The sequence below is a fragment of the Lissotriton helveticus genome, chromosome 3_1 (genome assembly GCF_964261635.1).
Source record: "Lissotriton helveticus chromosome 3_1, aLisHel1.1, whole genome shotgun sequence".
Taxonomy (NCBI): Eukaryota; Metazoa; Chordata; class Amphibia; order Caudata; family Salamandridae; genus Lissotriton; species Lissotriton helveticus.
This window is the reverse complement of record NC_136061.1, coordinates 200,041,680-200,069,445: the sequence shown is the minus strand read 5'-3', so window position 1 is coordinate 200,069,445 and position 27,766 is coordinate 200,041,680.

Below are 27,766 nucleotides of genomic sequence, written 5' to 3'. Positions count from 1 at the left end.
TATATTCAACTGTAAAATTGAAATTCTGAAGCAAAACGACCCATCTTTTCATTCTAGATAAGACAGTGTCAAAGATCTTTCTTTTGAAAAACGTTTGTCAAATGTTTATGATCAGAACTAGCTTTTAAGGTCATGCCCCACACCAGATTTCTGAATTTGCCATGGCCCAATAGATTGCAAGCATCTCGTTTTCAGCAACCACGTAATTTAACTTAGCCCCTTTGAGACACCAAGAGGCACATGCAATCAAATGTTCAACTCCTCCTCTTTTCTGAACCACATTACCCACAACACATTTTGCTCTGGCATCTATTAAAATATATATCTCATTACCAGAACAAAAGCCTGCAACGTGAAGCAATGTTGAGATAATTCTTTACTTCATCAAATTCCTTTTAACAGTCATTACCCCACTCAAACACAATTTATTTAATATTCAACCATATCCAAAAATGAAACCAGTTAATCTTTGTTACTTGGTTCTCTAAATAAGTATTGTCTACACCAACTCTTCTTTTAGGCATTGCTACCTTAGCAGATATACGGTGTGCTAGATCATTTACAACCTGCTTTCCAGAACCTTTGCAATACTTGGAAGGTGACAGTCTCTGACTGAAATGCTGCGTGCTAGTTGTGCTCGCACGAGCTTTACGCTAGATTTTTAATGATAAATATCTTGTTGCTGCTAAAATAGTACTGTTACCATTGGGGACAGGATTTTAAAATGTACAGGAGGAAATTGAGTATTGTGCTTGTTTTAATATAAAATACCTTCTGCATCTGGTAGAACTTACGCCCTCTCACCCGCACTATAAAAGCATTTAAAACGCACTCCGCTGCCTTTGCGGGACTCGGGATTCGGGCAAAACTATTTACCACTGCACCATCTTTGTTAGCTCTCTAGTGGTTGGCCTGCCTGCAACTGCCTGTCTATTTAAACAGACCAATGCAGGCGCGCAGCGAATGCGCGCAGCGAAGCGCCGGAGATGCGCCAGAGATAAGCCCGTCTGCGCCCGTCCGCGTACCGGACGCGCTCAGCGCTAAGAATGCTGCTGGTTTAAGGTATTCCAGGGAGTCCCTGCTGAGTATAGGAGAGAGGACAAAGGGTGGGCCTCAAAAAGATGGGCCACAGCCCTTCGTTACCTTAGGGTGTGGGCTGATTAATAGCCGATCCCTGGTTAAACACCACCAGGAGGTGGCAAACCTGTTAGAAAACATGGATTTAGACGTCCTTTTTATCACAGAGACATGGACGAGTGTGAACTCCTCGGTGGAGCTGGGCCTTGCATGCACGGATGGATATAAGATGTTTCACAAACCCAGGTCCCAGGGAAGAGGAGGAGGGGTTGGGGTGATATTCAAGGATAAGTGGGATTTTTCCCCCCTACAGGTTGATGATGTTGTAGGGATAGAAGTACTGGGCTTCTCCCTACAAGCACCTAAAGGAAGGATGCTTACTGGCATGATCTGCTATAGGCCACCAGGCCTGGATACACAGTACCAAGCACTCTATGACACTATCGCCGCCCTCGCGTTGACCCACTCTAGATTGCTGCTCCTAGGGGACTTTAACCTAAGGGACAACGGGCCCCTAGGGAATCACCTGAAGGATTTACAGCATATATGTGGGAACTGGGGCTTAGACCAGCTGATACTGGAACCAACTCACTCAGGTGGACATGTATTGGATTTGGTATTCGGAAACCAGTTGGAGACTAAGGTGATTGATACCTTACCTCAATGTTGGACCGACCACTTCCTGATCCATTTTCAGATCACTGTACCTATTCAAGGGAATGGAAACACCTGCCCTGTAACCTATCGTAAGGGACGGGACTGGTCTAAACTATCTATAAATAAAATAAATCCCACTTTTACCAGTAAAACTCTCTTTGATCCCGAGGGTTCTGTGGACCAGAACTATCAGGTCTACTGCAATCATATCATAGACACCCTGGATAAGATTGCTCCTCTGAAAAACATAAAGAACAGAAGGAAACCCTCTGCCCCCTGGTTTAGCGAGGAGCTGAAAACCCTGCGCAACCGGTGCAGACAGGCAGAAAGGTAGTGGCGAAGACACTTTCTAGAGTCTGATAAACGGCTGCTAAAGATAGAGCAGGCTATATATAAAGGGGCCATTGCTAAAACAAAGGCGCTCTTCTATGCCACTACCATACTTCAATCACCCAATAGCACCAAAACGCTCTTTAACATCATAAGAGACCTGTCTAACCCGGCCTGCATGAGCAATGAGGTGGTCGCAACCCAAAAACTGTGCGACGATATCGCCGTCTTCTTTGAAGAAAAGATTGCTAAAATTGTGGGGGGACTTGCCCAGGGTAAGGCTAGCAGCCACGATTTATCACCTCAGATGGCTGAGGAGGAACCACGGGCAGTACCATCTATGGAGAACTTTCCATCTCTTACAGAGGAGCTGTTCACTAGTTTGGCGCTTGGTATATCCTCAGGGTCCCCGCTAGATCCGCTCCCTCATAGGATCTGGAAGGAGCATGAACCGGAACTCTTCCCCTGGTTGCATTTGATCTGCCGCCAATCCCTGGAGGAAGGAGTGGTACCAGAGATATGGAAACAGGCAGTGGTAACCCCCCTACTAAAGAAGCCCTCGTTGGATCCAACAATCCCGGCACACTTTAGGCCCATATCTCTGCTGCCCTATCCCATTAAAATTCTGGAAAAGGCTGTCAGTAGGTCTCTGTCAAGCTATCTAGAAGAGAACTGCCTACTGGATAAGGACCAGTTTGGATTCCGCCCAGGCCAAGGGACAGAAACTGCATTGGCAACCATGTTGGACACCTTGAGAATGTGAGCCGACAGTGGCAATTCATCAGTACTAGTACTGCTGGATATGTCGGCCGCATTCGACATGGTTAGCCATGCAGTTCTGCTAAGGAGGTTAGAGAATCTGGGTGTGAAAGGCAAGGCCCAGAAATGGCTACAATCCTACCTGCTAGGCAGACAACAGGTAGTGACTTTGGCTCCGTTTGCTTCCCCTAAATCCCAGGTCCATCATGGAGTGCCACAGGGCTCGTCGATCAGCCCAATCCTTTTTAATATTTATCTGCAGTCCCTGATCCCCATTATAAAATCATACGGGATCGATTTAATCAACTATGCTGATGACACCCAGTTGGTGTTCTCCCTGGAAGGGAAGCATGCGTTGACCATGGATACTCTCCAGCGATGCATGGGAAAGGTCTCTGGCTGGCTTAATGCAAATTCCCTCCAATTCAACGAGGGGAAAACGGAGGTAGTTTACTGCTCGCCGGCCAAATTGAGTCGGCAACTATCTTGTGAGATCAGGCTCTCGCGGGGAGCCGACCCCTGCATCCCAGTTAAGACCGTGCGGAACCTGGGAGTATGGCTTGACGAAAACCTCCAATTGGTATCGCAAACTAATAAAACAATTAGTGTCTGTATCGGCCCGCTAAAAGCGCTCAGACAGATTCTCCCTCTTCTGCCTGAAGAGACCCGACCTCTGGTGGTAAGGAGTGTAATCTTGGCTAGACTCGATTACTGTAACTCGCTATACCTGGGTGCCCCTTTATACATCTTGCAGAGGCTCCAGAGAGTCCAGTCGTTTGCGGCCAAGTTGGCACTTAACATACCTCGTGGCTCTTCTTCCACAATGGCGTTGAGAGATCTACATTGGCTGCCAATAAGAGATAGAGTCACATTCAAATCCTTATGTATTGTTTATAGAGCGCTACATAGTACGGGTCCTCTTCCATTGCAGGAAAGACTCACATGGTTTAAGCCCACGAGGTCTCTGCGCTCCTCCAGTCTAAGCCTGGCAGCCACCACCAGAGTCAGACGCTCCAGGATGGGAGGCAGAGCTTTCTGTACAGTAGCGTCCCGACTATGGAATGAGCTGCCTCAGAACATTAGGCAAGCCGACTCCTTGATAGGCTTCAGGAAGAGCCTAAAGACGTGGCTATTTGCCAAAGTCTAAAATCCCGGCGTCTATCATCCAGTTTTTCAATCTGTCAATTCCATCTGACTTGTTTTCTCTTCCAAAGCGCCAGGATACCCGCAGGGTGACAGCTGCGCTATACAAGAATAATATACAATACAATACAATACTATTCATACTTTTGCATTATATTTTTCTTTTGTCGGACTGAAAATCAACACAGCATCTTAAATACATTGCACTCTGGCAACTCCTTTCAGAACTGGTGGCTTCACTCTTTGAAAAACCGAGGCTGCAGAAATTAAAACAAAAGGCACTCTTAGAAATGTATATGTCCCCATCGACGTTTTGAAAGCAGTCAACTCTTGTGAATACTTGTTCTACTCAATCTGATGATAGGATGCGTGATTTGTAAAATAAGTAACACCAGCTAGAGTTTCCCCTTCAATGTTGTGAAGGGGAAACTTGTCACTACCACTTCTTAATTAATTGCTCTCTGATCAATGCATAAACTAATTTCTCCATTGGACTTCTTCACCACCACTATAGGAGCTAAACATTCAGTAATTTCAATTGGTTTAATTACACCCATATCAGCCAATTGCTCAATTTCTTTCTGTGCTTTACTTTGTACACTCAGAGGCTTTCTTCTTACTTTTGCCACAACTGGCTTTACTCCACACTTTAACTTTATGTGCTGCTTATAGTATGTGAAACAACCCAATTCATCAAAAAATAACCTCTTGAATTCCTTTTCAGAAAGTCAAAATCATCCACTAATTCACTTACAACCTCATGAACTTGAATCTGTACATTAGAATTAAGGTTCTATGTTACACCCAAGATTCTTTGATGAGACCATCCTAGTGAATTTTCCCCTTTGTCAGCAACATACACTTTCCAAGCTATCATTCTTCCACCAAACTTCATGCATGCCAAGAAAAACACTGACATTTTTATAGGAACTCCACCATAACCAAGGGGAGATACATCCATCTTGCACAACTTCCCTTACTGTTTGAAATAACTTTCAAATATAGTTTTAGAGATCATTGTAAGGTGTGAACATAAATAATCAAATTTCTTAACCACATCCACAATATCACTTTTCAGTTGGTTGTTCAACTTTGGAGTCTATCAAGCACATGCATCAAAGCTTTTTGCGATCGCAAACGGTGCAATTTGCAAAAATTGTCCGTTTGCGATCGCAAAATTAGCTTTTGCGATGCATCAAGGGTCAAGGACCTTGCAATTTGAGAATTCGCAATTAATTGCGAGTTCTCAAATTGTGATTGCATATAAGGAATCGCATTTTGCGATTCCTTGAATGCAATGCAAGAACCACTTCGAAGTAGCGATTTCCCTACTAGGGGTCACAAACTACCATGAAGTTGAACTTCATGGTAATTTGCAAGAACTTTGAAAAATGCACTAAAGTGCATTTTTCAAAGTTATAGGTTACACACACACATGTCCTTGGGACATGTGTGTCCGCAACATTTGTGCACAGATCAATTTCAGGAGTGCAACAGGGTGTCCTTTTGACATCCTTGCACCCTTGAAATTGCGTGCGCAATTTGCGGGTACCAATTGGTACTCCCAAATTGCGCATGCAATTTTCCATTCATTCCTATGGGCCTGTATGCCCATAGGAATGAATGGGAAGCCATTCCTTATTTGTGAATCGCAATTTGCGACTCACAAATAAGGAATGTGTAGGATTCGCTAATTTTATAGCGATTCCTACATGCACAGGCTTTTGTGAGTCTTTAATTGCGATCCCTTAATAATCGCAATTAAGGGCTCGCAAAATCTTAGCTTGATGCATGTGCCTGTTTATCTTTACTCTTACCAACCTGGAAAAAATGTCCTTCACTTCTTGTTGTAAATCTTTGTTCTTTTTCATTTTGCAACATTTTGAAAAGTGCCCTTTTCTTCCACAATAATTGCAAATTGCTTGCATAGCTGGACAGAAACTTTCATTGGCCTTTTGACCAGAGCTTTCACACCTAAAAGACACTCTTTTACACCCCAGAGATGTACTGTTATAATTAGCTCTCCCTTTGTTTCCTGGGACATTTATTTTAGACTTAACCTGACATACTAATTTTTCAACTTTATCATGATTAGCATTACTCTTATTCCTACAGTCACTTAATTCATCCGCACATTTAACCATGTGTTTCATCAGGTTTGAAAATGGCTATTTCTTCCTCCAAAGGTGGTTCATCCTTTAGCCTTTACTTCTCTTTGACCTTGTCATTACATCATTTCAGCACAAATTGTTCCTCCATTCACTCATCTGTTGCCCCACCAAACTTACAACTTGACGCTAACTTATGGAGACCCATGACAAAATGAATGAAAGAATTTCTAAAGTTCACAGCTACTACAGCAGAATCCCAGTGACCAAAAGGGAAAGGAAAAACCCAGATTTATAGGTTGCACAGGTCGACTTTCAGCTGGTGATGGAAGATGGCTTTGTCTGAGAGTCATCTATGTTGAAGAGGGAGCTCATTCCAGTGCCTAGCTGCCAACAGGCAGAACTGCCCAGTCGCTTTCTCTTGATAAATGGAATGCGTAACAGCTAGCAATCCTGTGAGCGCATGGTCCTAGGAGGGCAGTCTTCCTGTATCCTTTTGGTCAGATAGGTGGACTCTGCCTTATAAAAGGCTCAGTGAACAGTGGTTATTGAATCCTCCACAGATTCATTTTTGCCCTATTCTTTCAACCGAAAAAAATAAAGTTCCATTAACCTGCTGACCTGTGGAAGATCTAATTTAAGTATACAGATCTCAAACTCATTAAATTATCTCTGCTCCATATCACTTGACTCAGGTAAGCTCTCTAAACTTTCTTCTCCCTTACCATCTAGGCAGTAAATTAACAGAGAGCATTTGCGTTCAGCACTTACATTTGTGCCACATTCCCTCGCATAATATGGAAATATTGTTTTCCACTTCTGCCACTTTATCATAGGTTCACCTGGATTACTTAAGAAAAACAGTGGTGGTGTGACATTCTGCATGTCAACTCTGCTTCGTGTCCCCATATTAGTTAATAATAGTTTTCTACACAAGACTATTGTATCACAATGAGACACAAATCATATGAAACATAATAAAAAGTGTTCCTATCACTGTTGCAACAGGCTTCCCGAAGTACCTTCAATACAGAACTGTTACCATTTGAGGGAGTGCCTATCACTGCTTTTACAAAATGTCTGTCTCAGAAGCTGACTGGATTCACAGCTTCTAACAAATCCTCACAAATCACTTTAACAGGCTCCCGGTTCCACTTTTGTGTGCCTATCACTAAAACAGTTAAAGGCTCCACTGAGCATCCCTCTCAATGTAGGTAGTACACTTCCTTGCTCGCTTTCAATTAGTGTTGGATCTAGCCCTGATCTCTTGACTGGGTGAGAGTACTCTGCCTAATTCAGAGACTGTCCATCACCACCCCTTGTTGTAAATTACGCTTTCAATTAGTGTCACAGTCACCATGGTGACAGGCCAGGCAATGCTTTATTCTAAAAGACATAGCATGCAAAGTTGCACAAGTGACTAAAATGCCTGCTGTGCACCATAAAGGACACTTGTAGCCTTATTTCTGAAGATATTAGGGCTTGATCCTTAATGAATGTTTCCTGCCACGAATGTTATGGCGCCCCCAATTGGGTCAGTTTCAAAAGGAGTTAGAGGTTGTTTTGCCAATGTGCCTCTTTTATCTAAAGTAGATTTGACACACTGCTTTCTAACATGCAGAGAAATGCAAATGCATTCCTCTTAAGAAGAGCAAGTCAGGAAGGCCCACGAAGGCTTGCTTGGCAGCGGCCACCACTAAATCTTCACAGCAGAGCTGAAATCAAATCAGTAACCTGAAGTCGCAGCTTTTCACACACCTGCTGACCACCCTCATCTTTAAAACATGGTAGGGGAGTTTGCAGAAGAATGGTAAGAGATAGCTAGAGGTGGGAAAATGTTCTGTCCCGCCCGCGAAATTGGTAGAATTGTGGCCACTCTGCATTACGCTTTAACATGGAGTTTGGGCCAAATGCTGCCAATTGCCTCATAGTGAAATTTTTCTCACTCGAGTCTCCAGAATATGTGAGCTGGCTAGCGTCCTCTAGCATGATTTTATAAAGGGAGCTGTCGCCAACGATTGCAAGTGGTCTCGATCAGAGAATGAAATCGAATGGCTGCAAGCTCTTGCGCAACGTGTGGTGCAGTTCGTGCTGATTTGAAAATGGTAGCGTGAGCTGCATATTTTCCACCCGTTGGTGGAATTCTCACACATTCTTTCTAAGTTTTTCTGTAAATCTGCTGAATTCCGGAGAGGGGAACTTTGCGAATTCCGCCCACCCCTAGAGATAATCTTACTTAAACTGTGGAAATTATTCACAATGTTGAGGTGCAATCTCAACTTCGTACGGAGCCCATCCTCATCACCAAATGTGAAGTTGTCACCATCAAAAGAATGGAGAAACCCTGTTTTAAATGGTCCATGCAGGAGCTGTATTTGATCACACCACATCCAACATACGGCCCAGAACCAGCTACCACAATTTAAGCATCAACATTCTCTTAGCCCACTGTTTGAGAATACTCAAAATGCAAGAATTCTAAGAATATCCATATCTATAAGACATCTCACACTATTTCCCATTGACCAGGCCTCTATCCCATTTTATTTCCCCTACTTCATCTAGTATCTGTTGGCACTCAGCTCAACTTCTCCATGACCCACTGCAACCTGGTGTTACCGGAGTTTGTTCATCAATCTAGAAACTTAGGCAATTGTAATTTCCAGTATGTGCCTATTGTCTGAATGTGTGAAGTGGTGTCAGGAATGCCTACCACCTACCTGAGTGGCTCCAGACTCTTGTATAAAAACTATACCTTCGAACAACAACAACAGCCTTCCCGTAACCCCTGAAACTGCCCTGAACAAGATATACTTTAAAGTATGCTTCACTTTAACAAATGTAACTTTACACACCTATGCAATCAGCGACAATAAGCCAACCAACAATCATAATTACCTATATTCACTAGGGAACACTACTTAATTGATGCCAATGATTGCCAGTAGGATTCACCAGCACTTACTTAAGGAGATCAGAATTATTTGCTGCTTCTCTTTCAGGTGACTTCATTTACTGAGCAGTCTGAGCCAGCAGTCAGTTCCTTTACTGTTTCTTTTATTTCCACAAAGGTGCATTGAAATAAAAGGACAGCTAACACTATGATCCTTCATAATTCAGTAGATTGACACCCTTATTCTATTTCCACAAAGTACAAAAAAGAAAAAGAGAACTGTTGCTCTTCCTCTTGGACTGTATGCTGCTGACTGGCAACGCTGACTATTCAACTAAAATACGGATAGTATATTGTAGAGTATGCTCCCCCTATGTGCGGCGCTGAATCACTAAGATTGCAAGCTACACCCTGTAGGTTGTGTGGTTGGAATAGTATTGTTTTTGGGGACACTCTTGCCGGACCTGAGACCGACGCTGCTGTCATCTTTAAGAAGCAAGGCTTTTCAACCCACGCCTCGCGGTACCCGCTCCGCGGGTCCCGCTTAGTTTTTCATCTGCCTGACTTTGTTGAATCCCCTGTTTTAGCTGTGCCTGTGGGGTCTGTTTGTGGCTGCAGGGCTGCGAGCGTAAACCGGGACTCGCCTTCCCAGGAGTCCCGGTGTTAGTGGCCGAGTCACCTGGCCCCGCTCTCCCTGACCGCCCCGCCCCACCTCCAACAACTGAAAAGGGGCAAGGCTCCTCTGCTACGTGGGACACTCTTGCCGGACCTGAGACCGACGCTGCTGTCATCTTTAAGAAGCAAGGCTTTTCAACCCACGCCTCGCGGTACCCGCTCCGCGGGTCCCGCTTCGTTTTTCATCTGCCTGACTTTGTTGAATCCCCTGTTTTAGCTGTGCCTGTGGGGTCTGTTTGTGGCTGCAGGGCTGCGAGCGTAAACCGGGACTCGCCTTCCCAGGAGTCCCGGTGTTAGTGGCCGAGTCACCTGGCCCCGCTCTCCCTGACCGCCCCGCCCCACCTCCAACAACTGAAAAGGGGTAAGGCTCCTCTGCTACGTGGGACACTCTTGCCGGACCTGAGACCGACGCTGCTGTCATCTTTAAGAAGCAAGGCTTTTCAACCCACGCCTCGCGGTACCCGCTCTGCGGGTCCCGCTTCGTTTTTCATCTGCCTGACTTTGTTGAATCCCCTGTTTTAGCTGTGCCTGTGGGGTCTGTTTGTGGCTGCAGGGCTGCGAGCGTAAACCGGGACTCACCTTCCCAGGAGTCCCGGTGTTAGTGGCCGAGTCACCTGGCCCCGCTCTCCCTGACCGCCCCGCCCCACCTCCAACAACTGAAAAGGGGTAAGGCTCCTCTGCTACGTGGGACACTCTTGCCGGACCTCAGACCGACGCTGCTGTCATCTTTAAGAAGCAAGGCTTTTCAACCCACGCCTCGCGGTACCCGCTCCGCGGGTCCCGCTTCGTTTTTCATCTGCCTGACTTTGTTGAATCCCCTGTTTTAGCTGTGCCTGTGGAGTCTGTTTGTGGCTGCAGGGCTGCGAGCGTAAACCGGGACTCGCCTTCCCAGGAGTCCCGGTGTTAGTGGCCGAGTCACCTGGCCCCGCTCTCCCTGACCGCCCCGCCCCACCTCCAACAATTGAAAAGGGGTAAGGCTCCTCTGCTACGTGGGACACTCTTGCCGGACCTGAGACCGACGCTGCTGTCATCTTTAAGAAGCAAGGCTTTTCAACCCACGCCTCGCGGTACCCGCTCCGCGGGTCCCGCTTCATTTTTCATCTGCCTGACTTTGTTGAATCCCCTGTTTTAGCTGTGCCTGTGGGGTCTGTTTGTGGCTGCAGGGCTGCGAGCGTAAACCGGGACTCGCCTTCCCAGGAGTCCCGGTGTTAGTGGCCGAGTCACCTGGCCCCGCTCTCCCTGACCGCCCCGCCCCACCTCCAACAACTGAAAAGGGGCAAGGCTCCTCTGCTACGTGGGACACTCTTGCCGGACCTGAGACCGACGCTGCTGTCATCTTTAAGAAGCAAGGCTTTTCAACCCACGCCTCGCGGTACCCGCTCCGCGGGTCCCGCTTCGTTTTTCATCTGCCTGACTTTGTTGAATCCCCTGTTTTAGCTGTGCCTGTGGGGTCTGTTTGTGGCTGCAGGGCTGCGAGCGTAAACCGGGACTCGCCTTCCCAGGAGTCCCGGTGTTAGTGGCCGAGTCACCTGGCCCCGCTCTCCCTGACCGCCCCGCCCCACCTCCAACAACTGAAAAGGGGTAAGGCTCCTCTGCTACGTGGGACACTCTTGCCGGACCTGAGACCGACGCTGCTGTCATCTTTAAGAAGCAAGGCTTTTCAACCCACGCCTCGCGGTACCCGCTCTGCGAGTCCCGCTTCGTTTTTCATCTGCCTGACTTTGTTGAATCCCCTGTTTTAGCTGTGCCTGTGGGGTCTGTTTGTGGCTGCAGGGCTGCGAGCGTAAACCGGGACTCACCTTCCCAGGAGTCCCGGTGTTAGTGGCCGAGTCACCTGGCCCCGCTCTCCCTGACCGCCCCGCCCCACCTCCAACAACTGAAAAGGGGTAAGGCTCCTCTGCTACGTGGGACACTCTTGCCGGACCTCAGACCGACGCTGCTGTCCTCTTTAAGAAGCAAGGCTTTTCAACCCACGCCTCGCGGTACCCGCTCCGCGGGTCCCGCTTCGTTTTTCATCTGCCTGACTTTGTTGAATCCCCTGTTTTAGCTGTGCCTGTGGGGTCTGTTTGTGGCTGCAGGGCTGCGAGCGTAAACCGGGACTCGCCTTCCCAGGAGTCCCGGTGTTAGTGGCCGAGTCACCTGGCCCCGCTCTCCCTGACCGCCCCGCCCCACCTCCAACAACTGAAAAGGGGTAAGGCTCCTCTGCTACGTGGGACACTCTTGCCGGACCTGAGACCGACGCTGCTGTCATCTTTAAGAAGCAAGGCTTTTCAACCCACGCCTCGCGGTACCCGCTCCGCGGGTCCCGCTTCATTTTTCATCTGCCTGACTTTGTTGAATCCCCTGTTTTAGCTGTGCCTGTGGGGTCTGTTTGTGGCTGCAGGGCTGCGAGCGTAAACCGGGACTCGCCTTCCCAGGAGTCCCGGTGTTAGTGGCCGAGTCACCTGGCCCCGCTCTCCCTGACCGCCCCGCCCCACCTCCAACAACCCGGCCCAATAGCCTTTGGCCTACAAATATAGGAGTATAACGCTGCGCGGGAGCGCGCGGGAGCGCCCGGGGCTAAGCCCGGGCAAAGGGCGGGCCCTCTGTGGCCCTCAGTGACCTGAAGCGACTGGACTGGGCAAGATCCCTTGGTTGAGCGTCACGGGATCCACCCGCCCCATTGATTCACGTATGTAAACTGTCTATTGCTAGAGTGTAACATTCACCGTAAAACAGAAATTGTGTTCCCGGTTCTTGTGCCCCGTGTTCTACCTGGACTAGTTGATATCTGTTGGTGCAAGACTGTTGGTTTTATCTCACTATCTGTCACCATGCCTAGGAAAAATGCCCCTGCGGCATCAGAATCATGTAATACTCTTGACAATTACTTAGTCCAAGTGATACACAAAATAAACACCGAAAGAAGGCAATCGCTAGGTCTGAGTCAATCCCCTGTGCTCGACATAGGGAGCCCCGCCTGGAGTGTACATACCTGTGAGGATTTAGAGCAAGACCAAAGTATAAATCTTCTTGAGATTAACCCCCCTGATACTGTATGCATCGATCAAGGTTCGGATTTATTGGTTGATTTAGAGACAAACGTAGCTCCTGACCCAGAGCTTCATATGGACCCTTTAGTTGATGATTTATTATCCCCTGTGGTTACCAATAGGGCGGTGGGAACATGCAGAAGAATACAACCTAAAAGAGGGGGGGCACGGGCGGGAAGGAAAAGGGCCAATACACCCCCAAAATTAAAGGGAAATAGATCAGAGTCTGAGGACATGAATGCTAGACAAGCTATAGATGACGACCTTTTTTGTAGGATATCAGACATGATAGATCAGAAAATAAAAACAATTATTAAACCAATGATTGGGAAAATCGATAGGTTAACCGCCGAGGTGAAAAAGTGGGGTGGTTTGCAAGGCAAATTAGCTGAAGAAATTGAGAACGTAGTATCCATTGTTTCCAAACCAACAGACCCAGTGAGTGAAAATAATACCACCAGGGGAGGCAGTGTAGTAGCTGAAGGCCTACCGGACCCCTCTCAGCTAGTACAAGTACCAGTTGAGGGTACTGGTCGAGAGGTGGCGAGGGAGGACTCTATATTACCACCCCCTATACCAACCACATTAACACTGACATCATTAGAGGACGACTCCCAACAATTCATAGTCGAGGCTTCACCGGTGGTACTGGTCCTAGCAAATGCCCCCATCTTATCCCCAGGCCAAACGGAATCCACCACATCCCTGACAAGTAAGGCCCTACACTGGCTATCAAGCAATATGCAGATGGCACAGCATGGGAAAGAACAGTTGGCCGAGGAAATTGTATTAACAAGGAGGATGTCTTGGATTGGGAAAAAGCAAAAAAAGTTTAAGGGGGACTGCATTGTGATAAATTTTGCAAATGCATCAGTGCTCCCAAATGTCCTACAGAATATACTCCCACCCCAACGCAGAAGTGGTTCCATTATCCCCCTCACATTAAAAAATTTTTATAACGAGCGACAACACGCGTATCACCCAAACACCTCAAGATTGGGGTGGGCGACAAGTTGTAACAGAAGGGGGGATGGCTCTAGATCAATATACGATGGGAATGGCCTTGGTCCGTTAGACAGATTTGGTTCAGGGTTTCACAACTATCAACAGAATATGACATCTTTTAAAAACCCTAGACCACTATGGAACACCCAGAACAGGCGGGGATTGGGGGGTTTGGGTGGCATGGGGACAGATTGGGGGAATTGTGGAAACAGGTATGAAGCCTGGTCGGGAGAAGAGCAGTTCCCAATGCGTCCTAATACACCCTTACCCAGGTGGGACACAGCTGTGTTTGGGCGGGGACTAGGGGCTACACCACAGGCCTGGGGTTTGGAACCGAGAATAGGTATGGGGTACTGGCCAATCTAAATGAATGCGATTGACGCAGGAGGGGTACAGATATGCTATATGATGGCCCAAGACTCTCTCGCCCACAAATGAAGTTTAGTGACAGGGGCATTGGCACTTTGAAAGGACTAAACAGGCTTGAGCCATATAGTTTGGCTGACCGTGATACACTAATGTGCCTGGAAAGGGAAACTATCTGTGCCCAAGTACAGGCCGAGGCCAATGAGGATCCCTATCTAGAAAATGTAAATAGAAATGACAATGCCTATGCCGAGTCTACTATTGTAGAACCAGAAAGTATCCTTTTGGCTATAGAAACGCCGCACGTGCAAGTAGGAGAAGGAACCTCATTAATCAATCCCGCAGTGAAGAACACTACGGATACTTGTAAAATACTAAGTTGGAACGTAGCTGGCCTTAATGCCAAAAGGGACGATAAGGAGTGGGTAAGTTTTGTTTCGGGCCACAATATTATTGCCCTACAGGAAACTTGGGACATATCTGCAGGTTACTGGCTGGACGGTTATAGTAGTTTTGTAATGGCGGCGATTCCTAGCCGTACTGGCAGACCTAAGGGTAGCCTGCTGATGCTGTTCTCCTTGGCTTTGAAGGGTACCTTACAAGTGATCAGTAGTGGATCTCATAACATCCTCATAATAGAGAGAGTCATTAACTGCGCCACAAGGTCCCTATATATTAACTTCTACAACTCACAGAAAAGGGAGGATAGTGGCAGTAATATTGCTATTTTAGATGCTCTACTAAGGTCAGGCAGTCAGAACTTACAGTGTGACACAGAATATATATTACTAGGCGATTTTAATATTCATCCCTGTAAGCTAGCCTGTAGCCCAATTAACCAGGTCTGGGGCGAGGGCCCCGAGTTCCCACATTTTGAACATACAACAGATGGCGAAGAGCTAGAAGACCTCTTGGCAGACTTCAACTTGTATGAACCAGAGGGTGGCTCAAGAACAGTTACCTTTACTGGCACCAACCCGGGAACTATAATAGACTACATCTTTATCTCACAGGGCATCCTAAATAGAGCGACGGCCTATCGCACTATACCATCCCACTTTAGTGACCACAATCCCGTTCTGTTAGAAGTTGCATGGGGAGACCATATGGGTCCAGCTCCGGGGAAAGTGAGGCCTTATCATACCTTGCGTACCTCCGACCAGGGCAGGAGACTCAAGTGGGCTAAGGTGGTACCAGACAACTTCTATGCAGCAGTTTTCCCTAAAATTATGGATCAGGTGGAGGTTTGTCAGAACCCCAGTGCCCCAGGAAATGAAGTTGTTATAGGGGCTTTTGAGGCAATCTGTAGTCAGGTAGCGCAGGACCTCCTGACTAAACCTAAAAAGGGGGCACAGAAAATGATGCGCTGGTTTGACAGTGCATGTTCAAAGGCACATAGATCTTTGATGGCCGCCCTGAAAAAAAAACCCAGGGTAAAGGACGAAATTGCTAGCTTAAGGATAAATTACAAGTTAGCAACTAGAACTAGAAAAGAATCAATTAAAAGAGATGCCTGGGAAAACCTCCTCTCTGTGGCAGTCCGAAAGGACAGTCACAAATTTTGGGAAATAATTAAACATCCTCTATTTTCCGACCAAAAAATGAGGTCATGGATTGTGTTATCCCTGACGACAAGTGGCTTACCCACTTTAAAAACGTGTATGGGGAAAATGATGGGGCAAGCAAAGATACGTTGCCGGCCTTCTTAGAAGCTACCCCACTACAGTTCACTAGCCTCGAAGTGGAGAAAGCTATCATAGCCACAACCAAGCATAAGGCCCCAGGGCCTGATGGGGTGCCAGCTGACTTCTTCATACATTCCCCTAAGTTATGGGCAAAGGTATTGGTCAAAGGTATTGGTCAATGTATTTACTGCTGTAAAAACTTTAGGTAGAGTGCTACTGTCCAGGTTGAGGGATAGTGTAGAGAGCTGCGGAGGGTTGTCTGAAATCCAGTATGGGTTCAGAGAAAGGAAGGGCACCATTGAACAATGCTCCAACCTACATCTGCTTATTTCAAAATACACGGTGGCCAAGGGGGGGTCCCTGTACTTAGCTTTCATGGACCTCTCCTCGGCGTTTGACCTGGTTAACAGGTCCAAGCTATGGAAAATTCTGTTGGAGATGGGGATTGAGGAGTCTCTGGTAAAGTTTGTGGCCTCCCTACATCAGGAACTTTTTGCGGCCGTACGGGTCACAAATGAGGGCAGGTGTACGTCTCGTTTTAAATCCTTGAAAGGAGTAAGACAGGGCTGCATATTGGCTCCATTGCTTTTTACCATTTATATCAACGGCTTGGGCACCTATTTGGAAGAGAAGGAAGTTGACATCCCGCGTGCAGGTGCAGTTAAAATTCCAGCGCTCCTGTACGCGGATGATGCCGTGCTAATCGCCCGCACGGGTACTGGTCTCCAACGCCTTCTAAACGCATTTGGCCAATTTATGGATCAGCTCGACCTGAAAATTAACGTCAGCAAGTCACACACAATGGTAGTGGGCAAAGAAAGCCGTAAAAAGAGAACAAAAACCTTTAGCTGCAGAGGGGACATAGTATCTAGGGTTTCTACTTTTCCCTACCTCGGGGTCCTATTCGACCAAAGAGGAACTTGGGGCCCTCAGGTGAGGGCAAAGAAGTTGGCGGTTTCGCGATCGTCATCCGCCCTTATGGCCTTTGCGGGTAGGTTAGGTGCTAGGCCTATGGAAGCACTATTAAAAATATACAGGAGTAAATCTGTATCTCTTGCGTTATATGGTTCACCTCTATGGGGTTATGTAAACTTGGAACCTATCCAGCGAGCTGAGAACAGATTTATAAGGTCACTCCTTTCCTTGCCACAGTCCACGCCCACCTACTCAATACATAGGGAGGTGGGCCTAGACTACCTTACCGACGGGCTGAATATGGCCCCCCTGATCTTCTGGCTAAAGACATGGCTTAATGAAGATCTGCCTCTTAACCACAGGATCTTGTTGGATGTCTTATCTTTGGACCACTCCAAAAAGATCCCGTGGCTGGCCTATCTGCAGAAGGTGTTTTCAGATTTGGGACAACCAGAGCTCTTCAGCTCCCCTCAAAACATCAAGGCTCAGGATGTTGATCTGGTCAAAACCAACTTTATGGAAAGGGCAAGAGCGCTTCATGAAGAGAAGGAACTAATGAAACCGTCAGTGAGGTGCCATTATTTACTTATTAATTCTCCCTCCTTGGCACCTTACCTTGGCTGCGTTACAATCCCGTTTCATAGGTTCCTTTTGACCAAACTGAGGTTCAACTTGTTACATTTTTATCTAGGCACTTTTAACAAATGGGAAAAACCGGAACTAGCAACTCCATGCAGCTGTGATGATCTTGCAGTGCAAGATACCATGCATTTTGTTATGTTTTGTCGATTTTATGCAGAGCCAAGGAAAAAATACTTGGTACCACTCTTGAAGGCGAGTGGCTTTACACAAGTAAGGCCGGCTCTGCTTTTTCTACAATCCTTATCCAATATATATTCTACTTTCTGCATGGCTAATTTCTTGGTAGCGGCCGCAAGGATAAAAAAGAATCTAAATTAGTCCCATTTTTCTCTTATTTTTTGTATGCCTAGACTCATTGCAGCAAAAAAGGCTTCTTTTAATGTGTTAAATGTCAATATATATGAAATGTTTTAAATTGGTGTATGAAACGTTTTTTAAATACTTTGTATGACTTGTAAATGAGTCGAATAAAGATATTTTTGACTTTATTGTTTTTGTTTTCAGCTTTTGAATCTATATGGTAAGTGTTTTAATTTTTCAAACAATCCTCCTTTTCCTGGCCACACCCTACTGCCCACACTCAGCAGCAGGGTGTCCTACCTGAAGCCTTGTATGTAGTGGGCCTCCTAATAAAACATTTGGGGACTGACGTGAATTTATTTATTTATTTTACAACTTAAATGCTGCTTACAATGCAGCCTCATAGAAAGAGACTTCCTAAAACTGCACCCTCATTTGCCTTCCTCAGGTGATTCCTTTTCCTGACTATGAGGGTAGGAGGGTGGGCACTTGAAATTCTCTGGGTATACAGGGGACTCTGGGAAAAAGCCTTCTCTTGCATGCCTGAAGCTAAACCCTCCCTGTCTCCTTGGTCTAATAGCTCCTTCTACCCCTGTCCCTCTACCCCTGTCAGCCTCCATTGGGCAGTTCCGAATTCGGAAGTGTAACTACTTCTCAAAAACCTGTATTAGTCATAGATGTTATTTAGCATGCCTCTGAGAATCTCCCACAATGCACTTTGCTGAGAAACCCGGAAGACGTGAATTTCCCAGCTGAATATGCTTTCAAAGGTTTCCTAGTGCTGTGATGTGGATATCATTCATTCACAAACTCCATCCTCTAGTGCAGTGGTTCTTAAACGTTTTACATATGTGGGCTCCCACTTAATCAATACTGGAACACAGGGACCCCCACTGAACCATTATTGGAATCCAAGCACCCCCATTGAGTCATAACTGGAAGCCAGGGACCTGGCATAAGTATTTTTTGATGATTTGAAATGCAAAACAATACACAAAAAAACCCAGAAGCAATTATTCATCAATTACATACATAAATGATGAAATGTTTTATTTGATTCATAAACAAATATGAAAAAAATCTGAATGTTAATTTTATTGGGAAGGTTGGAGCTTTTCTGAATTCAATTTAGGTCACTCATCGTCCATACTTTAAACTGTTTGATGCCATTGCACTGCTCTTGGGAGTCAATATGAGGATGTTTACTTAATTTTTAGCCTCCAATTTGAAATTCCTTAGCATTTACAGAACATTTTTAAATGTTCATCTTTAAATTGTACTTCTTCATTTATTTACACTATATTAATCTGATATTATTATTTTGTTTTCTAAGCAGTCGAGAACCCCTGAGTAGGCTTTGTGGACACCTAGGGGTCCTCAGACCACAGGTTAGGAACCACTGTTGTATTGCGTTTTAATGAGGTACGGGAAACTGGGAACCTGGAATATGCACTTCCATAAACTTCCAGCATCCCACCTGACAGAGGGTCTGATTTAGATCTCGGCAGGTAGGCTACTCCGTCACAGCAGTGGCGGATATCCCTTCCTCTGAAAAATAAATATAAATCCCATAGGATATAATGGGATTCATGTTTCAGTGGACGGGATATCCATCGCCATTGATTGATTGATTGAAACCGACCGTTGTGAGATTGTAACTCATACACTAAGATCTAAATCAGGCCCTCAGTGTTGCAGATGGGAAGTGATTGTCCTGCTTGAACTATAAGCTAAGATGCACTGGGCAGAAGAAATAATGTGTAGGAATATAGCAGAAATATGTTTTTTAATTAAACGGTAGTAGTTTGCTCAATTTGCATGCACCAGTGGACCTTCAACTTATTACTTCAGGTCAATTAATTTCAATGACTTTAAAATGGTTTATTTACCTTCCAATTGAGGCCGCTTATAGGTGCATGAAATGCTTGCATTTTAAACTTTTATTATTTTTTATCACATCTCTCTCCCACAACTCTCACTCACAACATAGCTCCTACCCACTGGCACACAATGAATGAATGAGAGCAGGTTTAAGAGAAAAAAGAGAGCCTGCGTATCCTTTCCCCATCCTTTCACAATTCAGCATCATCCTTAACCCTGCCTCCCCCTTTAACCACGTATTATTTTACCATAAGATTAATGAAATTGATGAGCGTGGTGCCTGGAACAGCCTGCCTGGTAGTCTACCACCCTTCTTTAATCATAAATCTTTACTTTAAGTGCCAATATTGTGGAAGGAAATGTCACACAGACATCAGATTTTTCAGCATTCTCTTTCACACACAAGACATGAATACCAAGGTACAAACGGAGACACACATGCTATTTATTTGTACAGCAGGGCAGTTTTGTAGCACTGTAATCGACAGATAGTGTTATTATGCATAGAAGCCATCAATCCCTGTATAAAAGCTTTGCCTCTAATTTCCGTGTTCTAGGCGACTTGTGATGTCTGTACTCACCTTTAATAAAGATGTGACAGGGCAGCTCATCTGTAATAAGTTTCAGAGTTGAGTTTTGACCTCCCAATGCCTGCTGCCAGCAGCCAGGGGGAAGGCAGGGCACTGAGCATAATTGTAGCTGTAGTTTAAGGAAGGATAACAGGAACTGGATTTCCATTTCTACTGATATATTTTTCTAACAAGAAAAAGTGATAAGCAGAAAGGAGCTCTCTACGGCAACATGTTTTTTTCGCTATAGATAATTGCAGGAAAGATGGAATCTTTGCACATTTCAACACAAACCGAGCCTCTGCTTCTAATACCTTTTTGAAACAAAAATGTTCACTGCATTTGGGTGTGCTTAGTTTAGTAGAACAGGTTTTGCTTTCATGCTTCTCATCTGTAGTGAACATGAAAGAGACAGAAATCAGGGATAGAATTTAAGCGGTTTGTGGGAAGAGTTATGGTGAGACCATGCATTATTAAGAATAAAATACCCTCTGCTGTACATTAAACGGATATTGCAAGTCGCCTTGGCCTTCGGACCCATTCCTCAATGGGGTCATGGAATTACTCAGTTACTTTCAACATTCTTATACTATACAGCCTGTATTCTAAAAATATGTTCTATTTATTCCATTTAATATCACCAGGGCCACTGGAATTATACGATTGTGAGGCCACGGCAAGTTTCACATAATTATTGATTTGCCTCAATTGCCACATTATCCATCATCTGCTGCATTGGTTGCAGATTTTAACAACAACAAAAATGTGTTTCTTTCTCAAACGGCTTAAATCTTACTAAAAATGCGGCAACATGTGTTCCTGCTTACAGGAAGGACCTTTGCAAAGCTGGACTGATCAGCTTTCTGATGCTTATTGCTATATTTGGGTATTAACTAGTACTGATGAGATGCAACCAATGCCCTGATAGTTTTACTAAGTTTAAAAATGACAAAATAATGAAGTAATACTATTACAAAGTGTGCCACAATATGCGGCATCATTTGCATTTTTCTTGCCGCATAATTGAAAATGAAAATATTAGCTGGTCAACAAAGGGTTTTAACGTGGGGCTTTTTAGCTGTGCGTAACCTGCATGCCACAAGTTAAAGTCCTGTCAAGTACCTCAGTGATTTAAGGCCTTATTTATGAGAAGTGTTGCATTGCTGCTACAAAGCAGTGATGCAACAGTTCTCAGTTCACCCTCCTTGTGACACCATTGATGCATCATATTTACGGTATGAAGCATCATGTCGCAAGGAATGACAGATACATCAGTACTACTGACGTATCCTTCGGCGCAGAACTGACATATTGCTGGAGTTGTGTCGGAAGCGGATCACTGAAATAATATCGACTACCAAAATATCGACTACCCAAAATATCGACGAGAAAATATCTACAACCAAAATATCGAGTTTGTATGTACAAACAGGTAAGTACAAAAATATCGAGTACAAAATATCGTTAACAAAAATATCGTTGTAAAAAATATCGACTTTAATAAAAACAATGTTTAATTACATTAATATAAAAAATGTATTACTAAAATATAATTAACAATACTTAAAATAACTTTTAATAATTAAATAATTAATGAATCATATTTCTTAAAACATATATATATATAGTAACACAATTTAATTAAATAATAGCCAATATTATTAACGTACAAATACAAAAGAGTAAAAATTACTATTCCCACTGCAAAGAGTGCAACAGTGGATATATGACGTTACAACGCAACTTTTACAACGCACTACCATTACAACGTAAGTATTGGTAAGTATATAATAATTTTTTTTAATTTAAATTATTTAAAATTATTTAAATATAATTTAATTTAATTTAATTTCATTAAATTAAATTAATGTAAATTTAATTTTACTTTATTTTTACACTGTACCCCTGTACCCCTGTACGCCAAAACTGACCCTGAACCTTAAAAAAACCCTTTACCCAAAAACCCCAACCTGACCCTGAACCCTAAAAATACCCCTTTACCCAAAAACTAAAAACTGACCCTGAACCCTTAAAATACCCCTTTACCCAAAAACTAAAAACTGACCCTGAACCCTAAAAATACCCCTTTACCCAAAAACTAAAAACTGACCCTGAACCCTTAAAATACCCCTTTACCCAAAAACTAAAAACTGACCCTGAACCCTAAAAATACCCCTTTACCCAAAAACTAAAAACTGACCCTGAACCCTTAAAATACCCTGAACCCTAAAAATACCCCTTTACCCAAAAACTAAAAACTGACCCTGAACCCTTAAAATACCCCTTTACCCAAAAACTAAAAACTGACCCTGAACCCTAAAAATACCCCTTTACCCAAAAACTAAAAACTGACCCTGAACCCTTAAAATACCCCTTTACCCAAAAACTAAAAACTGACCCTGAACCCTAAAAATACCCCTTTACCCAAAAACTAAAAACTGACCCTGAACCCTAAAAATACCCCTTTACCCAAAAACTAAAAACTGACCCTGAACCCTAAAAATACCCCTTTACCCAAAAACTAAAAACTGACCCTGAACCCTAAAAATACCCCTTTAATTTAACATAATTAGCAATTAATCAATTAAATTAAATTAATTACCAATTACATTTTAATTAATTAACAAATATTATTTAATTACCAATTAATTAAATATTACTACCAATTAATACATTTACATATTTAATAAATAATAATTAAATTACTTCCCACCCTATTCCCCTATAAACCCACAACCCGCTACAGGAAATACATTATTTTAATTTACATAATTAGCAATTAATCAATTAAATTAAATTAATTGCCAATTAAATTTTAAATAATTAACATATAATATTTAATTACCAATTAATTAATTATTACTACCAATTAATACATTTACATATTTAATTAATTATAATTAAATTACTTCCCACCCTATTCCCCTATAAACCCACAACCCGCTACAGAATAAAATTACACAATAATTTAAAAAAAACATTAATTAAAAATAATTATAACATAAAATGACACTTTTCACACATATTATAACATAAAAACACTATAAATAATTACATATTATATAAAAAACGATATTTTTTACTTTCGATATTATTTACAGTCGATATTACTTCACTTACCTTAAAAACTATATTTTGGCTGTCGATATTCTGTCCTGTCGATATTTTCTCCAAACGATATTTAAAACTCGATATTCTGTCCAAACGATATTTTGGAGTCGATATTATGTCTGTGCATCGTCGGAAGCGTGATGCATCTCCAGCAATGTTCCTTTCACATGGAGCAAGCCCCATGTGAAAGGGCCTGCATCAGTCTTACGCCTGCCATGAGGCAGGTGTAAGATTTTCGTGCAATGGCGTCCTAGAAGTGGTGCACTGAAATCTTATAAATTTCAATGCACCACTTCTACGAGGCTTTAATGGGGGGAGTGCGCACTCTGCATACATTATACCTGATGAAGGTATAATGTAGCGCAGGGGTTTACAAAGTGACGTATCTGCCTAGATGCGTCACTTTGTAAATAGGGCGCAACCTGGTGCATATGTTACGCCACTGCTGCGTCACAAAAAGTGATGCAAAGGCGGCGCAAAAGTTATGCAGGGGCTCATAAATAAGCTGCTTACACTCTAAGTACAAAGACCTGCACAATGGGCATTCAATTGACATCTTTATGCCTTACGTTAACTTAAGACGGAATGCAGCATTTTTATTTTTATCAATTGTTGTTCTCGCTTTATTCCCTTGTGGGACTTACTTTATTCCCTTTCATTGGGAAAATTGTTTATTTTTTCTGAAAATGTGAGAAAGTGTATTACTATTTCAGTGCTTGATTTGAGCAGATGGTTGCCGGTGAGGACCACCGCCACTCATTTTGAGGGACTAGCACTTATTTTTCCTCAGATGTTTTTCAAGAGCACGAGAGGGAAAACGCATAAGTGGAAAGACAGAGGACGAGTAGGATGAAAAAACCATCACATTCGCGCCAGGACACTCTTGAGTATTTGAGCGCACTACAAAACCCTCTATTACATAACATAACAAAGGTAAAAAGCAGAAGCCTGCTAGAGTGAGATAAGAGGGCAGGATGTACCCTGAAAACACACTATCGGCACTTCACAGACAGCAATAGTGCACTCTCATGCACCCGGAACAAGATTCACTCAAAAATATTGGATAGACACTTCACAGGCAGTAGCAGTGCAGGCTTCTCTTATACACATGGACTGGTACACTAACGTCAGCGGTGGTGGTCACCCTAAAAGCACACTGTTGGCACCTCACACACAGCAGTGGTGCAAGCTTCTCTCATGTACCTGGAACAGGACTTGCTCAAAATTCAGGGGTGTAACTTTTGGGGTTAGAAGAGGGGTTTGGAACGCCTCGCCAATATTTATTGTGAGCTGGGTAGCCTGACCCAGGTGGCTGACTGTTCGGGTCCTCTCAATGAGCATGATTTCTGGTATGTGCAGGGTGGCTGTCTCCCTGGATGCTTCATAGATTGTGACAGGGCCCAGGGCAGTGGATTGACCTGAAGACGACGATGTGCATGGTCGGACCACTGTCACAGTGACTTTGGTGTCCGCACAATACATCGGAGGCACCAATGTCCCGAGCCGCACCCAAGACATCTTTGCATGAGCAGTTCTCCTCTCGTCCACGTCCGTGATGACGGAGGTGACAGTCAGACAGTTAGACTCTCGTCTGAGTGTCACTAAAGGAGTCCTTCACATAGACATCCATCCTGCTCCGTTCAGGACTTGTGGTAAGTCAGGAATGACCAATCTGAAGAAGAATCTTTAGGAAAATATCTTCTTTATTCGTATATAACTTCAGCCAGGACTCGTAGGAATGTGACCCTCAGGATCCCGATCAGAACTGAGGATAGTTGATCGAATCCTCAAGGATGCACACTTCAAGCAGGCTGCCACCAGAACATATCAGAAGTGCTGTAACCTTTTGGGGCATTATCTTTGGAATTCCCTACCTGCGGGCTGACGCTCTGGTCTCCCTGTGACTACCGCCTGTAGCCTTCCTGCCGCCGCAGCCGCCACCATTACTGCGGCTGCCGAGGGACCACATTCACCATCATCCCTAGCGGCAGGAGAGGCCCACCGGACTTCCCGCGCCCGTCGGTGCCCTAAAAGCATGCACAGCCCCGGTGGAGCGGGTGCTGTAACCTATTGGGGCATTATCTTTGGAATTCCCTACCTGCGGGCTGACGCTCTGGTCTCCCTGGTCTCCCTGTGACTACCGCCTGTAGCCTTCCTGCCGCTGCAGCCGCCACCAATACTGCGGCCGCCGAGGGACCACATTCACCATCATCCCTAGCGGCGGGAGCCGCCCACCGGAGTTCCCGCGCCTGGCAGTGCCCTAAAAGCACGCACAGCCCCAGTGGAGCGGGTGCAGTAACCTTTGGGGGCATTATCTTTGGAATTCCCTACCTGCGGGCTTACGCTCTGGTCTCCCTGGTCTCCCTGTGACTACCGCCTGGAGCCTTCCTGCCGCCGCAGCCGCCACCATTACTGCGGCCGCCGAGGGACCACATTCACCATCATCCCTTGTGGCGGGAACCGCCCACCGGACTTCCCGCGCCTGGCAGTGCCCTAAAAGCACGCACAGCCCCCGCATCGCGGGAACGCGCATGGGACGCGCCAGGCTGAGCCCGGGCAGAGGGCAGGCCGTCTGTGGCCATCCGGGGATGGAGGAGGATGGGACGGGCCACCCCCCTAACTCCGTGACATTTACGATACAACGGGATTTGGTGCTCACTTAAGAGTCCTACTCATCTGCACTAATTTGTGGTAGGGGGTACATTAATTTGGATTAGGAAGGTGGCTTCCTTTACCACTAATAATGAGCAAATCTACTTGAAGGGGTAGTGGTGGTGTTGGGACAATGGATGCCTTTCTCAAACGGGCTGAAGTGGAAATTAATAAGGAGATAGCACTAGTTGAGAGGAGACTCTCGCTAGAGCCGTTACAACATCCACATTCTAACCCTGATTTAGTCGTGGCCCCAGATGCTTCTGATAATATATGTCCTAACCCCGATTCTCCACAGGTGCTGGCACTGCCCTCCATGGATGACAGTGTGCCAGTTTTGCACATTTCAAATTCAGATGGTTCACCTACACTTAGCCCTTCACCCTCTCCCCCCATTACACATACCAGGCAGTCACGACTTCCTCCTGGGGCTAGAAAGAAAGATCAACCAGTGAAGAGAAAAGCTCATGGCCCCCCGAAGGGTTGTCGCCAACAAGCAAAGTTAGCAAAAAATTAAAATTCTGCAACTGAAGTTGCTGAAAATCTAGAAAATTCTATCCCCCAAATGTTTCGTCCAGCGACCAATCCCAGGCCTGATACACAGTCCCTCCCCCCAAATGGTCCCAATGAAGGAATTATGCCCGAGTTGATTGGACACATGGAGGACTTATTGGGAGCCCTTCTTCGTCCAGTAATGAAGAAACTTGAGATGATAAAACGCAGGCTGGATTTTATGGAAAATCGTCTTAGAAACAACCGCCTGTCTGACAAAGGGGCTCAGAAAATATTAGCACCAATTGCTAATAATCCTGTTTCCATAGGTTTAAAACCAAATGACCTAGAAAGTTCGAAGACCACTAGTACCAAAGTCCCTATAGCCCCGGAGTTACCTCCAGTTACACTAACCATTAATCCCCCAGCTAAGTCTCCCCCCAAGGGCCCGAGTGGGAGATTATTCCCAAATGTGAATAACCCCTCAAGGGAAGTTACCCTTCATTTACCCCCGGAGGCCTGTCCCTATACCGTTATCTTGGCAAATGTCCCCAAGCTTCCAGAAGGTGAGGCAGAGCGCTGGTCAGCACTGAAAAATAAGGCCCTAGACTTCCTGAGTATCAAAACAATTTTGGGAGAACACCTATATGCCAATTTTAAGATGGTTCGCAGAGTATCTTGGTTGGGACACTCAAACAAAGGAATGCAGGGGGACTGTGTCATTGTAAATTTTGGCTCACCGGAACTGGTCAGACTTATTCTTAGGCAGACTGGATCATTTAGGATTCATCATGATTCTGTAAATGTCCTTCCACTGGGCTCTTTTTATCTCTCACGTCCCGTATTAGGAGCACATACAAAGGGTCAAGGCTTGCCATTGGTTGGCCCCTTAAGTAGTACTCTTCCACTAAGCAATAGATTTGAGATTTTTAACTCTCTAGATTGTAATGATTGACTCCCTCTAGTTGAGAGGGGGGACTATGATGAGGAAGTATGGTCTTTTAGAAATGATATAGAACCTTGCCCCCCGGTAAATATCTCATCGGAAGATCCCATCCTTTATGGGATTGATGACTTAGCAAAGAGTAGAACTGACCCAATTCATGAGTCAGTAAAGGTTAGTAAATGTAGGAGGATAATACCAAAGGAGGGCAAGGCTGGTTCCCTTGTTCAACCTAACAGTACCAACTACCCCCATGTATCCACTTTGGTCTCATGGAATGTGGCAGGGTTGGGAAGTAAAATAACATCCCTGGATTGGCTAGCCTTTCTAGATACCAGGGATATAATCCTTCTCCAGTAAACATGGCAGGTAACCCCGGAATTTAAGCAAGGATATTTACATTTTTATATTCCAGCTAATCCTAGCTTGCAGGGTAGACCGAAGGGAGGCTTAGTTACATGGGTAAAGCAGGATAGCAGGTATTCCACTTCCCAGTTGGATACTAACAGCCCAGACATTTTGCTAATTAAA